Raw genomic sequence first — 14,560 nt, 5'->3', positions numbered from 1 at the left:
CCGCCCCTTCCATTAAATCCCACCGCCCGCCCGCCCCTTCCATTAAATCACCCGCCCGCCCGCCCTTCCATTAAATCCACCCGCCCGCCGCGCCCTTCCATTAAATCGCCCGCCGCCCCTTCCATTAAATCACCGCCCGCCGCCCCTTCATTAAATCCACCGCCCGCCCGCCCTTCCATTAAATCCACCCGCCCGCCCCTTCCATTAAATCCACCCGCCGCCCGCCCCTTCCATTAATCCCCGCCCGCCGCCCTTCCATTAAATCCCCGCCCCCCTTCCATTAAATCCACCCGCCTTCCATTAAATTTAATGGAAGGGGCGGGCGGGTGGATTTAGTGGAAGGGGCGGGCGGGTGGATTTAATGGGAAGGGGCGGGCGGGTGGATTTAATGGAAGGGCGGGCGGGCGGGTGGATTAATGGAAGGGGCGGGCGGGCGGGTGGATTTAATGGAAGGGGCGGGCGGGCGGGTGGATTTAATGAAGGGGCGGGCGGGTGGATTTAATGGAAGGGGCGGGCGGGTGGATTTAATGGAAGGGGCGGGCGGGCGGGTGGATTTAATGCGAAGGGGCGGGCGGGCGGGTGGATTTAATGGAAGGGGCGGGCGGGCGGGTTGGATTTAATGGAAGGGGCGGGTGGATTTAATGGAAGGGGCGGGTGGATTTAATGGAAGGGGCGGGTGGATTTAATGGAAGGGGCGGGCGGGCGGGTGGATTTAATGGAAGGGGCGGGCGGCGGGTGGATTTACTGGAAGGGGCGGGCGGGCGGGTGGATTTAATGGAAGGGGCGGGCGGCGCGGGTGGATTTAAGGTGGAAGGGGCGGGCGGGCGGGTTGGATTTAGTGGAAGGGGCGGGCGGGCGGGTGGATTAGTGGAAGGGGCGGGCGGGCGGGTGGATTTAGTGGAAGGGGCGGGCGGGCGGGTGGATTTAGTGGAAGGGGCGGGCGGGCGGGTGGATTTAGTGGAAGGGGCGGGCGGGCGGGTGGATTTAGTGGAAGGGGCGGGCGGGCGGGTGGATTTAGTGGAAGGGGCGGGCGGGCGGGTGGATTTAGTGGAAGGGGCGGGCGGGCGGGTGGATTTAGTGGAAGGGGCGGGCGGCGGGTGGATTTAGTGGAGGGGCGGGCGGGCGGGTGGATTTAGTGGAAGGGGCGGGCGGGCGGCGGGTGGATTTAGTGGAAGGGGCGGGCGGGCGGGCGGGTGGATTTAGTGGAAGGGGCGGGCGGGCGGGCGGGTGGATTTAGTGGAAGGGGCGGGCCGGGCGGGTGGATTTAGTGGAAGGGGCGGGCCGGGCGGGTGGATTTTAGTGGAAGGGGCGGGTGGATTTAGTGGAAGGGGCGGGCGGGCGGGGGATTTAGTGGAAGGGGGCGGGCGGCGGGGGATTTAGTGGAAGGGGCGGGCGGCGGGGATTTGTGGAAGGGCGGGCGGGCGGGGGATTTAGTGGAAGGGGCGGGCGGGCGGGGGATTTAGTGGAAGGGGCGGGCGGGCGGGGGATTTAGTGGAAGGGGCGGGCGGGCGGGTGGATTTAATGGAAGGGGCGGGCGGGTGGATTTAATGGAAGGGGCGGGCGGGCGGGTGGATTTAATGGAAGGGGCGGGCGGGCGGGTGGATTTAATGGAAGGGGCGGGCGGGCGGGTGGATTTAATGGAAGGGGCGGGCGGGCGGGTGGATTTAATGGAAGGGGCGGGCGGGTGGATTTAATGGAAGGGGCGGGCGGGGGATTTAGCGGAAGTGGTGGTAGAGTGGGGGCCTGGAAGTAAGGGATGGTAGGGCGGGGGCTTTGAAGGAAGGGGTGGGAGGGCGGGGACTTGGAACTAAGGGGTTGGAGGGCGGGGCTTGTGTGGAAGGAAGGGGTGGGAGGGAGGGGACTGGTGTCGAGGAGGGCAACGGAAGGTAGATGTTGAACAGTCTTCCAGTCGAGCGCTGAAAAAAATAGAGAAACATTTTAGAAATTGTTTAAATAAGATAAAAACTACAGACAAATACTTTAGATATAAAATGCTGGGGCTACAGAATATCCGCTACCTGTAATGGTACCTTTCATTCTTGTATTGGTTACCTGGCGCCAGTTGTTGCCCGGTGGGAAAACCCATTTGGTAAGGGGGATATGTAAGCCAGCGCTACAGCAGCCGTTTGTGCCTCACCCCCCATTGGCCACCAGGGAATCAGCAGTGATATCTGTAGGGCAGATCGTTACTCACAGGAATGTGAAATGGCCACAGAGGCCAGCACATGATACAGTTGGGCTCATTTATCAACACTGGGCAAAACTGCACCTGAGCAGTAACCCATAGCAACCATATAGCTATTACCTTTGTTCAGTCAGATACAGGTAGAACTATGAAACAAACATCTGATTGGCCACAGTTTATTACCTACCCAGTGCAGAGTGTTGGTAGTTACAACCAAATCTCCTCCTCTCCACCTCCTCCATGAGGGTGGGGCTTAATTGGAAGAAAGGGGTGGGAGGGAGGGGGCTTGGAACAAAGCGGGGGGCGGGTGGGGGCTTGTGTGGAACGAAGGGGTGGGAGAGTGGGGGCCTGGAACTAAGGGGTTGGAGGGTGGGGCTTGATTGGAAGGAAGGGGTGGGAGGGAGGGGGCTTGGAACAAAGCGGGGGGCGGGTGGGGGCTTGTGTGGAACGAAGGGGTGGGAGAGTGGGGGCCTGGAACTAAGGGGTTGGAGGGTGGGGCTTGATTGGAAGGAAGGGGTGGGAGGGAGGGGGCTTGGAACAAAGCGGGGGGCGGGTGGGGGCTTGTGTGGAATGAAGGGGTGGGAGAGTGGGGGCCTGGAACTAAGGGGTGGGAGGGTGGGGCTTGATTGGAAGGAAGGGGTGGGAGGGAGGGGGCTTGGAACAAAGCGGGGGGCGGGTGGGGGCTTGTGTGGAAAGAAGGGGTGGGAGAGTGGGGGCCTGGAACTAAGGGGTTGGAGGGTGGGGCTTGATTGGAAGGAAGGGGTGGGAGGGAGGGGGCTTGGAACAAAGCGGGGGGCGGGTGGGGGCTTGTGTGGAACGAAGGGGTGGGAGAGTGGGGGCCTGGAACTAAGGGTTGGAGGGTGGGACTTGATTGGAAGGAAGGGGTGGGAGGGAGGGGGCTTGGAACAAAGCGGGGGGCGGGTGGGGTCTTGTGTGGAACGAAGGGGTGGGAGAGTGGGGGCCTGGAACTAAGGGGTGGGAGGGTGGGGCTTGAGTCGAATGAAGGGGTGGGAGGGAGGGGACTGGTGTCGAGGAGGGCAAGGGAAGGTAGATCTAGGCAGGATACTGCCCTGATCAATCTTCCGGTCGAGCGCTGAAAAAATAGAGAAACATTTTAGAAATTGTTTAAATAAGATAAAAACTACAGACAAATACTTGTTCTTTAGATATAAAATGCTGGGGCTACAGAATATCCGCTACCTGTAATGGTACCTTTCATTCTTGTATTGCTTACCTGGCGCCAGTTGTTGCCCAGTGGGAAAACCCATTTGGTAAGGGGGATATGTAAGCCAGCGCTACAGCAGCCGTTTGTGCCTCACCCCCCATTGGCCACCAGGGAATCAGCAGTGATATCTGTAGGGCAGATCGTTACTCACAGGAATGTGAAATGGCCACAGAGGCCAGCACATGATACAGTTGGGCTCATTTATCAACACTGGGCAAAACTGCACCTGGGCAGTAACCCATAGCAACCATATAGCTATTACCTTTGTTCAGTCAGCTACAGGTAGAACCATGAAAGCAAACATCTTATTGGCCACCGTGGATTACTGCCCCAGTGCAGAGTGTTGGTAGTTACCCTTCCCCCCATAGGAAACATTTAATCAGTGCAGAGAGGTAAATAAACAGCCCCAAACCCAAAATGAAATGAGTCAGGGGCACAAGGAATGTGACACGGGGGCAGTCGTTGGTCTGAGCGCCCACTCGCTCTCTGTTGGAGATTTCAGGCTGGCAGGTGTTAGTGCCAGATTCCTGTCATATCTCCTATTTGTTGTTATATGAACCCAACCCTCGACCTTAAAGTAGAACTGCAACACCCAAATGTATATGTTTGTGCCCATAAATAAGTGGAGACAGCAGAGCTTGGGGGCAGGGTTGATGCTTGTTATGTTTTGCAGTGTCCTTTCTTTTATACCCCTCATTGCTCTGATTGCAGGACTATGTATAGTGAAGCCTTCCTGCATCTTGGCTTTAGTCTGCATGTTCTAGAAGGGCAATGAGAGATGTGGAAGGTCTGAGAGGCTTTAACGGAGGCACAAAGTGGTGACCAACCGCCCCACTGAGCACTTGTGACATTCAGGTAAGGGTGGAATGGGGCCTACATAAGAGTTTCCATGATGTGGTGGGATTGGGGGCTGCTCGGAGGTTTAAAATGGTCTAATGATATATTGAGAGAAAAAATATTAAATTCAGCTCAAACCTCCTCAAGGTCCTCCTCCTCGCTCAGTTGCTCGTCTGAGCTCACTTCCTGGCCGGTGTCGTGGCCAGTTTGGAATGGTGACTCCTGGGAAATATAAATACAGTTTTGCAACATTAGTAAGTACAGAGCCCCAGTGGCTCCCTGCTCCCTTATTTGCACATTTGATTGGTGGATTCTCGGCCTGTGCATAAACTCAGGCTGAATATCTTCCCCCCTGTACCCCAAAAAGCTTATTGCCGTGCCTGCACCTGGAGCCATTGTGTTGGCTGGAGCTATACTCAGGAGTTTCCCACCAAAATCCACTCTGTTTGCCTGAACCCAAGGCAGCGCAATGGCTCGGGGCGCCGGCACATCAAGAAGCATTTAGGGACATGGGGTCGGATTCCCAGCCCGTGTTTATCCGCAGGCCGAGAATCTACACATGTGGCGGCAGCCTATGAGTTAAATTGTGTGAGTGGATGTAATCATAGCAACCAATCATTTTTTCATTTTCTAATTTATACGAGATAGAAGACCGCTAAGTAACAGATACTGACTGTTAGGTAAATATAATTATTATCCTTTACAGATATTATTCATGAACCCTGTAGCGCCAATAAAAACACATTGGGACCCCTGCAAACTTTTTGCCCCCGTACCTCACAGGTGGTAAAGGGAGGGTCTCCGTGTTCTTCCAAGGGTTCCTGGTTAAGAAAGAAAACCTCAGATCAGCAGAGAAGATGATAAAAATAAATATTTTTCATTCATGTGTTATTTTCTGCTTACCTGTGAGTGGCAGGGGCCGGTGCCAGGGCTCTCCTGCCCAATCACTTCTTCATCCTGTTTAAAACCAAAAAAAAGATTGAAAAAAAAATTCTCATGGCTCAAAGTAAAGCAAAGTTTGGGAAAGTCTTATTTGATATAAATATATGAGAAATAGAAGGTGTATGTTGCTGTGTAACACAGGGCATAATAAGGAGCTGGGACAGACTCACCAACGCTGAAGTAGGCGGTGCCTAACAAATTGCCTCCCCCAAAGTGAATCTAAAATATCTTTCTTTATTGTGACCCTATTATTTTTCCTTACCTGACAGATCTCCGTGTCAGGGATTCCTGGAGTCTCCTGATTAAAAAAAGGTAAGAGAAAGATGTTCCACGTTGTAATAAAGAAGCTAATATACAGTCTTGTATAAAATATAGGGTGATTTTTTTTTGCCCTACTCTCCCCTCTATTTTGCTTACCCGGCAGTTCTCTATCGCCGGCTCCATTTGCGGCTCTGGGATCTCCTCCTAAGAGAAATAAAGTTACCCGATCAACTTACTATAACTTGTATATACTTGTAGTTTAGTATCTAAAAAAGACCTTGTACAAAACAAATTCACTAAACTTCCAAAAAGCAAACCATTTCATGTATGTTTATTTTTTACTACTTGGCAGGTGTTTTTGCCGGGGATTTCTGGTTGTTTCTGGTAAAGAGATAAAAGTCAAGAAGTGAAAATCAATGATACGTAATATTCAGGGACTGGTTTTTTATTATTGAATTATTTGCTACTCATGTGGCAAACGACGTTGCCAGATCAAAACCATGGTACCAGCTTAAACCTGGCGCACCTTTTGGCAGTCAAAAAAAGTCATATAAAGTTTTATACGTTAAAAAAAAACGAATTTTTAGAGAAAATACTCCAAATTATCTTAAATGTTTCAAGACAAAAAAAACAAACGTTAAAAAATTACAAGCATGTCTCAGAAAACCTTAGTACAGGTATTGGACCCTTATCCGGAAACCCATTATCCGTAAAGTTCCAAATTACGGAAAGGCCATCTCCCATAGACTCCATTTTAATCAAATAATTCATATTTAAAAATGATTTTCTTTTTCTCTGTAAAAATAAAACAGTACCTGTACTTGATCCCAACTAAGATATAATTACCCCTTATTGGGGGCAGAACAGCCCTATTGGGTTTATTTAATGGTTAAATGATTCCCTTTTCTCTGTAATAATAAAACAGTACCTGTACTTGATCCCAACTAAGATATAATTATTCCTTATTGGAGGCAAAACTATTCTATTGGGTTTTTTCCTGTTTAAATAATGTTTTTAGTCGACTTTCGGTATGAGATCCGAAATTACGGAAAGACCCCTTATCCAGAAAACCCCAGGTCCCGAGCATTCTGGATAATGGGTCCCATACCTGTAAATGGGCCCCTATGTACATAGTGCAGCCTCATCAAGGTTATTGCGCATAGAAATCTATAGGCAAGGAAATAACACGGCTTTGATAACACAAGTAGGTAGGAAAATGGTGTTTAGGAAAGTTCTTACCCCAGTTCTTACCATGACAGATTCCGGGGTGGAATGATCTGCCCGCTTTCGTTTCCTCTGTAATGAAGAAAAAAAATTTTATCAGAGAAAATAAAAGCACAAATAGGAAAACTATAATGAAATAAATGGAGGAGTGAGTATTCAGTGACACATGAGGGATTTGGTGCAAACACAAGTATGACACTGTGTATCCCCTACACTAAAGCGGAATCATACAATGTGTGTGTGTCATTGTGAAACAGCACTAGTGATAGTTGGGGGCACAATTAGGCTTTCCACCTTTTGTTATGTCTAATACCGGCCAGGGTGGGGGCATGTTTGCTAGGGGGCGGCACCCAGGATACGGGGCATGATGCAAATAGGGGCGGAGTAATGATGGGTTGGCTGGGGCCCGAGGACTAATTATTATAAATGTACAAGTACAAGTACATTGCCGGTACATTTGCTGGCGAGATCCTGTAGAAGTCAATGGGTAGTGTCATAGTGAAACATCCCAACTATTCGAGCTTTGCGACCCATTAAAAAATATGTTAAAATGACAAATTTTAGGTATTCGTGTTGTTTCGAGCTTTGATTTTTAATAAATAGATTTTTTAAATAAATACGGTAACATTCGCAGTTAGTGAGTTTAGTCGAAGTGGAAAAAAATTGCAAAAACGACACAAATATGAAATATGCCCCTTAGTCTGAGCTGCGAGCAGTCTATCAGGTCATGTGATTAGGTGTTCCCTTTCCATTTGCCCCTCCATGAAGTTTCCCACAGAATGAAATATGTCCTGTTACAGCAGAAAGAGATGAAGCCCTTACCTTGCCGAAGCAAGAGAAACAGCACTTCAGCCGCTTCAACATGTTGTTTCTGTGAAGACAAAATGAAAAACATCACTTTAGCATTTCCCAATACAGGTATAGGATCCCTTATCCGGAAACCCGTTATCCAGAAAGTTCCGAATTACGGAAAGTCCATCTCCCATAGACTTATTTATAAGCAAATAATTCTAATTTTTAAAAATGATTTCCTTTTTATCTGTACAGGTATCGGACCCCATATCTGGAAACCCATTATCCAAAAGCTCTGAATTACGGAAAGCCCTTCTCCCATAGACTCTATTTTAGTCAAATAATTCAGAATTTTAAAATTGCTTTTCTCTTTAATAATTAAACAGTACCTGTACTTGATCCCAACTAAGATATAATTACCCCTTATTGGGGCAGAACAGCCCTATTGGGTTTATTTAATGGTTGAATGATTCCCTTTTCTCTGTAATAATAAAACAGTACCTGTACTTGATCCCAACTAAGATATAATTACCCCTTATTGGGGCAGAACAGCCCTATTGGGTTTATTTAATGGTTAAATGATTCCCTTTTCTCTGTAATAATAAAACAGTACCTGTACTTGATCCCAACTAAGATATAATTACCCCTTATTGGGGCAGAACAGCCCTATTGGGTTTATTTAATGGTTAAATGATTCCCTTTTCTCTGTAATAATAAAACAGTACCTGTACTTGATCCCATCCAAGATATAATTACCCCTTATTGGGGCAGAACAGCCCTATTGGGTTTATTCAATATTTAAATGATGTTTAGCAGACTTATGGTATGGAGATCCAAATTACAGAAGGATCCCTTATCCGGAATACCCCAGGTCCCGAGCATTCTGGATAACAACTCCCATACCTGTACTGTGTTCTATGTACAGTTGATTTTTTGATGCGGGGGAGACTTGCTGTAGGAGAAATCATAAACTGGATTTGCTACATTACCTCTCAAAGAAGCTCCAGAGATGGGAAAAAAAAGATGGAATGGGGGGGGCCGGCCGGCCGGCCCGGGGCCGGAGAACCCTAAGGGGCCCCCCTCAATAGGCTCTGGCTCTCCTCAAGGCTCAACTATGGGTGGAAAAGGTGAACTGATGAGGAGAAACCAGAAAAAAAAATCTCTATCCAAAAAGGTGGATAAACGCTGAATCTCAAAGGCGCTAACTAGTCGCTCACTGCAGCAATCTGTATAGAGACGGGAATAAAAAGGGCAAGTCAGCTTGACGGATAATGCATTTACCCTTTTAAGGTGCAACATTGGGTCAGGGGCCCCATTCAAAGTGTTCCCCCCAAATCTCACGCTTACTGACACTCAGTATTCTGTAATAGGGAAACGTATTGGTATTTATTGCCTTACATTCAGTTACACATTAAGGTTGGTACATAAGGGCAGGGCAGATACCCGGGGGCAGAGGGGCAAAACTCTTAGCAGCCTGTCAGTACTGCCCAACCCTGGGTCTGTGTCTCCCAACCAGCGCTAGGAGTAAAGGCGCCTGCAAAGCCCATTTTAGGGGAAAATTCTCCAAATTCACTAAAATCGTTGACAGGAGCAACATCCCCTAGTCTGGGGGGGGGAGTCACCCAACTATTGCCCCTCTTTTTTAGCTAAAATAAGGGTTTTTAGGCAAAACATTGATCAGAGGAGATGCACGCTTACCTCTCACTGCAATAGCAACCAACGGACTAAACCAACTGTCACTCTCATTACAGTCATGATGCATCATTTGATTGTGACACTAAACTTGAAATTTGAAACCTGATACTTTCCTAGTGGGAAGGCAGCTCTCATCCCAATGACATCACATGCCAGGTGCTGCTGTTAAAGGGGAAGTGTACCCTTTTGACTAGTGAGGTTTATATGGGCTTTGTTTGCCCTTAGATGGGCAGTACATACATAGCTTATTGTGTACCCAGAGCATTGCCTTGTACGTGTGGCCCCTGCCATGTACCCTATTGCCCCCCACAGCCGGGAGAGCGCACGAGACTTACTAATAAATATTATTCTGTAATAGGAAAACGTATTGGTATTTATTGCCTTACATTCAGTTACACATTAAGGTTGGTACATAAGGGCAGGGCAGATACCCGGGGGCAGAGGGGCAAAACTCTTAGCAGCCTGTCAGTACTGCCCAACCCTGGGTCTGTGTCTCCCAACCAGCGCTAGGAGTAAAGGCGCCTGCAAAGCCCATTTTAGGGGAAAATTCTCCAAATTCACTAAAATCGGTGACAGGAGCAACATCCCCTAGTCTGGGGGGGGGGAGTCACCCAACTATTGCCCCTCTTTTTAGCTAAAATAAGGGTTTTTAGGCAAAACATCTATCAGAGGAGATTCACACTTACCTCTCACCACAATGGCAACCAACGGACTGTACCAACTGTCACTTTCCTAGGGTGAAGGCAGCTCTCATCACATGACAGGTTTATACGGGCTTTGTTTGCCCTTAGATGGGCAGTACATACATCGCTTATTGTGTACCCAGAGCATTGCCTTGTACGTGTGGCCTATTGAGTCAGCCCAGTTACTGTGCTGCCATATCTGTTGGAAAGATCCGCCCATTCATCAGCCATGGTTTCACCCACTGCTGCTCCTGCTGTTGCTAAGTGTGTGTAACCGGGGGGCCCTTAGCTTGTAGGGTGTCCCTTCCTTAGCCTTAATAGTGGGGACAGATGGGGGTGACACTCAGCCTCAACAATAGGCCGGGCTTTGTCCTTAGTAGGGGAAATGGTATGTACAGGTATGTATGGGGGGCAGGTTGGCAGATTGGTGGGGCACAAATCATTCATTACTCTGGCAGTGACCGGGCTGCTTGGCTGTTGGGCCTGAAACTATTCTCTAAGTAGAACCTGTTGCATCTTGGGAAACAGGAAGTGGCACCGCGCCCAGACTGATGCCAGTAACACAATATGCCCTGCATGTTACACAAACCCCCATAGCACAGGGAACCCTTAGTTGGTTACTCCCCCTATCCCAGTCACTCAGCCCTCTTTGGCATAAAAAGTGAGTGAGTGTGAGAGACAAAGAGAAAGTGAGTGAGTGTGAGAGTGAAACCTATTTGCTCCTTTCCATGATGCCCCCCCACCCCCAACCCTTTGCCTGATATTTGCTCCTATAGTGGCGCCAGTGACCAGTGGGCCCTTACAGTATTTCTGTGCAGGGGCCCTAAGCTGCCTGTGCCCAACCCTGCCCCCCCCCCACTATCTGGAAGGATTTCCATGGTATGAGCCTTATGGGAGCAATGTACTTGTAGTGTAGAGCCATTTCTGCTAATATAAAGGACAGGGTTGGATACAGCTTGGGGCCCCTGAACAGACATAGTGTAAGGACCCACTGGTCACTGACCCATCCCCTAATGCTGTCACAGCTGCATATTTTCTCATAGCCTGTACAGAGAGATAACATAAAACTATGGCAGCATAGGGATTCCCCTGTACTAAGCACAATTCAGCAGGATCAGCCCCCTACGTTTGCTCATAGCCTGTACAGAGAGATACCATAAAACTATGGCACATAGGGATTCCCCTGTACTAAGAACAATTCAGCAGGAACAGCCCCCTAAGTTTGCTCATAGCCTGTACAGAGAGATACCATAAAACTATGGCACATAGGGATTCCCCTGTACTAAGCACAATTCAGCAGGAACAGCCCCCTAAGTTTGCTCATAGCCTGTACAGAGAGATACCATAAAACTATGGCAGCATAGGGATTCCCCTGTACTAAGAACAATTCAGCAGGAACAGCCCCCTAAGTTTGCTCATAGCCTGTACAGAGAGATACCATAAAACTATGGCACATAGGGATTCCCCTGTACTAAGCACAATTCAGCAGGAACAGCCCCCTAAGTTTGCTCATAGCCTGTACAGAGAGATACCATAAAACTATGGCAGCATAGGGATTCCCCTGTACTAAGCACAATTTAGCAGGAACAGCCCCCTAAGTTTGCTCATAGCCTGTACAGAGAGATACCATAAAACTATGGCACATAGGGATTCCCCTGTACTAAGCACAATTCAGCAGGATCAGCCCCCTACGTTTGCTCATAGCCTGTACAGAGAGATACCATAAAACTATGGCACATAGGGATTCCCCTGTACTAAGCACAATTTAGCAGGAACAGCCCCCTAAGTTTGCTCATAGCCTGTACAGAGAGATACCATAAAACTATGGCACATAGGGATTCCCCTGTACTAAGCACAATTCAGCAGGAACAGCCCCCTAAGTTTGCTCATAGCCTGTACAGAGAGATACCATAAAACTATGGCACATAGGGATAACATAAAACTATGGCAGCATAGGGATTCTCCTTACCTACATACCCCCAACCCCACAAATGCCTTTCTGTCCCTACCCAATAAACTCCCCAGCCCCACAAGTGCCTTTCTGCCTCTACCCCACATACCCCCAACTTCACAAATGCCATTCTGCCACTACCCCACAAACCCACCTTAAGTAAACAAATGTCATTCTGCCCCTACCCCACATACGCTTCTTAACTCCACAAATGCTGTTCTGCCACTACCCCATAAACCTCTCTTAACCCCACAAATGCCATTCTGCCCCTACCCCTAGGGTCGGACTGGGGGGTGAAGGGCCCACCGTGGCTCCCGCCCCAGGGAACCTGCAGGTTCCCGCGCCCCCCCCCCGAGGGGCCCCCCTAACCCCCCTCGCAGGCCCCCCACCCAACGTCCTCCCCCGAGCAGGTAAATTTAACACGTCAAGGCAGGAGCAGTCGGGCGGGGGAGCGCCGCAAGGGTCTGGTCTGGGCCGCCGGGGCCCACTGGGATTTTTCCCTTTGTCCCGGCGACCCAGTCTGACCCTGCCCACCCCACATAGTCCCCACAAGGGCGCTGCGGCAGCCCTCCAGCCTTACCAGGGGCGGCAAAACTTTAAGAGATGAATTTCCGGTTTCTAAAACAGAAATATGTCTCTGCTAATGTAGAGATCGCCATTCCACCCTCTACACTAGAGATGCGGCCCCCCCTGGACCCCCTCTGCTGCTGTAAAGGTAAGCGAGGTGGGGTGGCATTGGCGGGTCCAAAACGCCCCTGACTCCCCAACCCCACAAATGCCATGCTGCCCCTATCTAACATACCCCAAACTCCAAAGTAAGTAAGATGCGGCCCTGAGAGGGGATGTTGGGAGTGTTAGTTGCACAATAGGATTCAGCTGGAGACAAGGCCCCACAATCTGCTTGGTGCCGTTTATAAAAGAGGGATTCACAAAAGAAAGTGGATTTTATTCATCTGCAATAGGAAAATATTCTCTGTGAGAAACTTTTTAAAGAGCTTTGTCTATTTACAGTCACACAGTTTCCATTTTCTTTTTCCTTTTTCAGTAACTATTACGGGAGTTTATTTCCGTGAGACAAGAGACGTTGTTGCTGCCATGGAACCAAACAGGACTGTCCTGCCTGTTACTGGGATGTGAGACTTCAGTCATGTGACCTTTATGTGTTACAGTGGGTGCTACCAACCCAGGCACAGACGGGGGAGCTCCCTGGCGACCCAGGTACAATTCCCTTTATTCCTTACCTTGTCTGCTCTGGGTTTCTGTTTCTGGGTCTGTTTAATGGGGGTATTTGATATTCATTTTGTTTAATAAAGTGGGTTTTTTTGCCGTAGGGCCAGTACGTCCCATTCCATTGGGCCAGTAAGTCCCATTCCATTGGGCCAGTAAGTCCTGTTCCATAGGGCCAGAAAGTCCTATTCCGTAGGGCCAGAAAGACCCGTTCCATAGGACCAGAATGTCCCATTCCGTAGGGCCAGTAAGTCCCGTTCTTTAGGGCCAGAAAGTCCCATTCTGTAGGGCCAGTAAGTCCCGTTCTGTAGGGCCAGTAAGTCCCATTCTGTAGGGCCAGTAAGTCCCGTTCCGTAGGGCCAGTAAATCCCATTCCATAGGGCCAGGAATTGTGCAGCCTGTGCTTGCAAGAGCCTTTATACACCTGATGGGAGAGGGAAGGAATCAGCTTGGCTATAAGGAACCTATAGGAGTAAGGCTTAACCAGAAATGTAATTGCCAGTTGAGGGGAGTGAATTGTTTGGCCCCTATCAGTGTGGGGAAAACCACAGGTACTAGGTTTGTACAACTCTGTTCAGCCATTGATAAGGTTTATAAGTCGGCCATTGGCAAGCTGGTGGTGGAGAAGTATGGGGGCCTTGGCTCAGTGACATTCCATATTATAGACAGACCCCAACACACAGATAGGAAACTTTATAGTATTTATCAGTAGAAAACAAAAGAACTTTATGGGGGGGCTCGAATAGAGAATGGGAGGTACCTTGCTTTTACTAATGGGGTCACTGAGGAGTTCGGGTTTATGAGAATAGATTTGTATCTCTCCCTTTAGCTGCCATCTTGGAAGGGATGTATCTCAGCATGGTACATTGTGTGTAACATAAATACTTTCATGTATATTGACACCTGTATTACTGTCTATATTTGCCACAAGCAGTTAGCTTTGGTTTATAAACGGTTAATCGGTTATTTAGTTTTGATCTGCAAAGGGAGAAGCGAGAAGCCATGAAACGCATTAAGCGTGTGATGGGGTTGGACGTCTCCCAGTGATGGATGAGTTTAACCGATGCCATAGAAGTCAAGTTTTAGACAGAGTACAGCTAATGAATTCACTACTACTTCTGTTCTACCTACTGTCAGAGAAATGCTTCACTACCTCTAACTACCACAAGGTGGGGACAGAGTACAGCCAAGTGCCAAATAATTCACTACTACTTCTGTTCTACCTACTGTCAGAGAAATGCTTCACTACCTCTAACTACCACAAGGTGGGGACAGAGTACAGCCAAGTGCCAAATAATTCACTACTACTTCTGTTCTACCTACTGTCAGAGAAATGCTTCACTACCTCTAACTGCCCAAGGTGGTGTTAGAGTATTACCTGTTTATCTACTATAAATAAATCTAAAGCAACTGGACTTGTTAAGTACTCATTGAAGACGTTTCCCTACTCATCCGAGCAGCTTCTTCAGTTCTACTGACTGGTATAGGAAATCCTCAGCAAATGAACTCTTCCTTGGGAGACTGTTGGGAGTATAGCC

The 14,560-nt window shown here is 48.8% G+C and overlaps 3 long non-coding RNA genes across 4 annotated transcripts; 1 reads left to right on the top strand and 2 right to left on the bottom strand.

The window, feature by feature from the left end:
* Window positions 1-1,894: 1,894 nt before the first annotated feature.
* LOC116409458 lies at window positions 1,895-5,107 on the bottom strand. 2 transcript variants are annotated; one of them, XR_004221858.1, is made up of 3 exons: window positions 5,024-5,107; window positions 4,386-4,469; window positions 1,895-1,916 (listed from the first exon to the last, which is right to left on the bottom strand). It is a non-coding gene; the product is annotated as an uncharacterized LOC116409458 (long non-coding RNA). The 2 variants fall into 2 exon arrangements; XR_004221859.1 differs by lacking the exon at window positions 1,895-1,916 and adding an exon at window positions 3,193-3,278.
* On the top strand, window positions 3,718-4,477 carry LOC116409459. Its single transcript, XR_004221860.1, has 2 exons — window positions 3,718-4,265; window positions 4,395-4,477. It is a non-coding gene; the product is annotated as an uncharacterized LOC116409459 (long non-coding RNA).
* Window positions 5,108-5,454: 347 nt separating the features above from the next.
* LOC116409684 lies at window positions 5,455-7,526 on the bottom strand. The gene is made up of 4 exons (XR_004221902.1): window positions 7,497-7,526; window positions 6,702-6,746; window positions 5,607-5,654; window positions 5,455-5,487 (listed from the first exon to the last, which is right to left on the bottom strand). It is a non-coding gene; the product is annotated as an uncharacterized LOC116409684 (long non-coding RNA).
* Window positions 7,527-14,560: the final 7,034 nt, after the last annotated feature.

The sequence above is a fragment of the Xenopus tropicalis genome, chromosome 3, assembly GCF_000004195.4.
Source record: "Xenopus tropicalis strain Nigerian chromosome 3, UCB_Xtro_10.0, whole genome shotgun sequence".
In the NCBI taxonomy this organism is placed as follows: domain Eukaryota; kingdom Metazoa; phylum Chordata; class Amphibia; order Anura; family Pipidae; genus Xenopus; species Xenopus tropicalis.
This window is presented reverse-complemented; position numbering and strand designations above follow the sequence as displayed.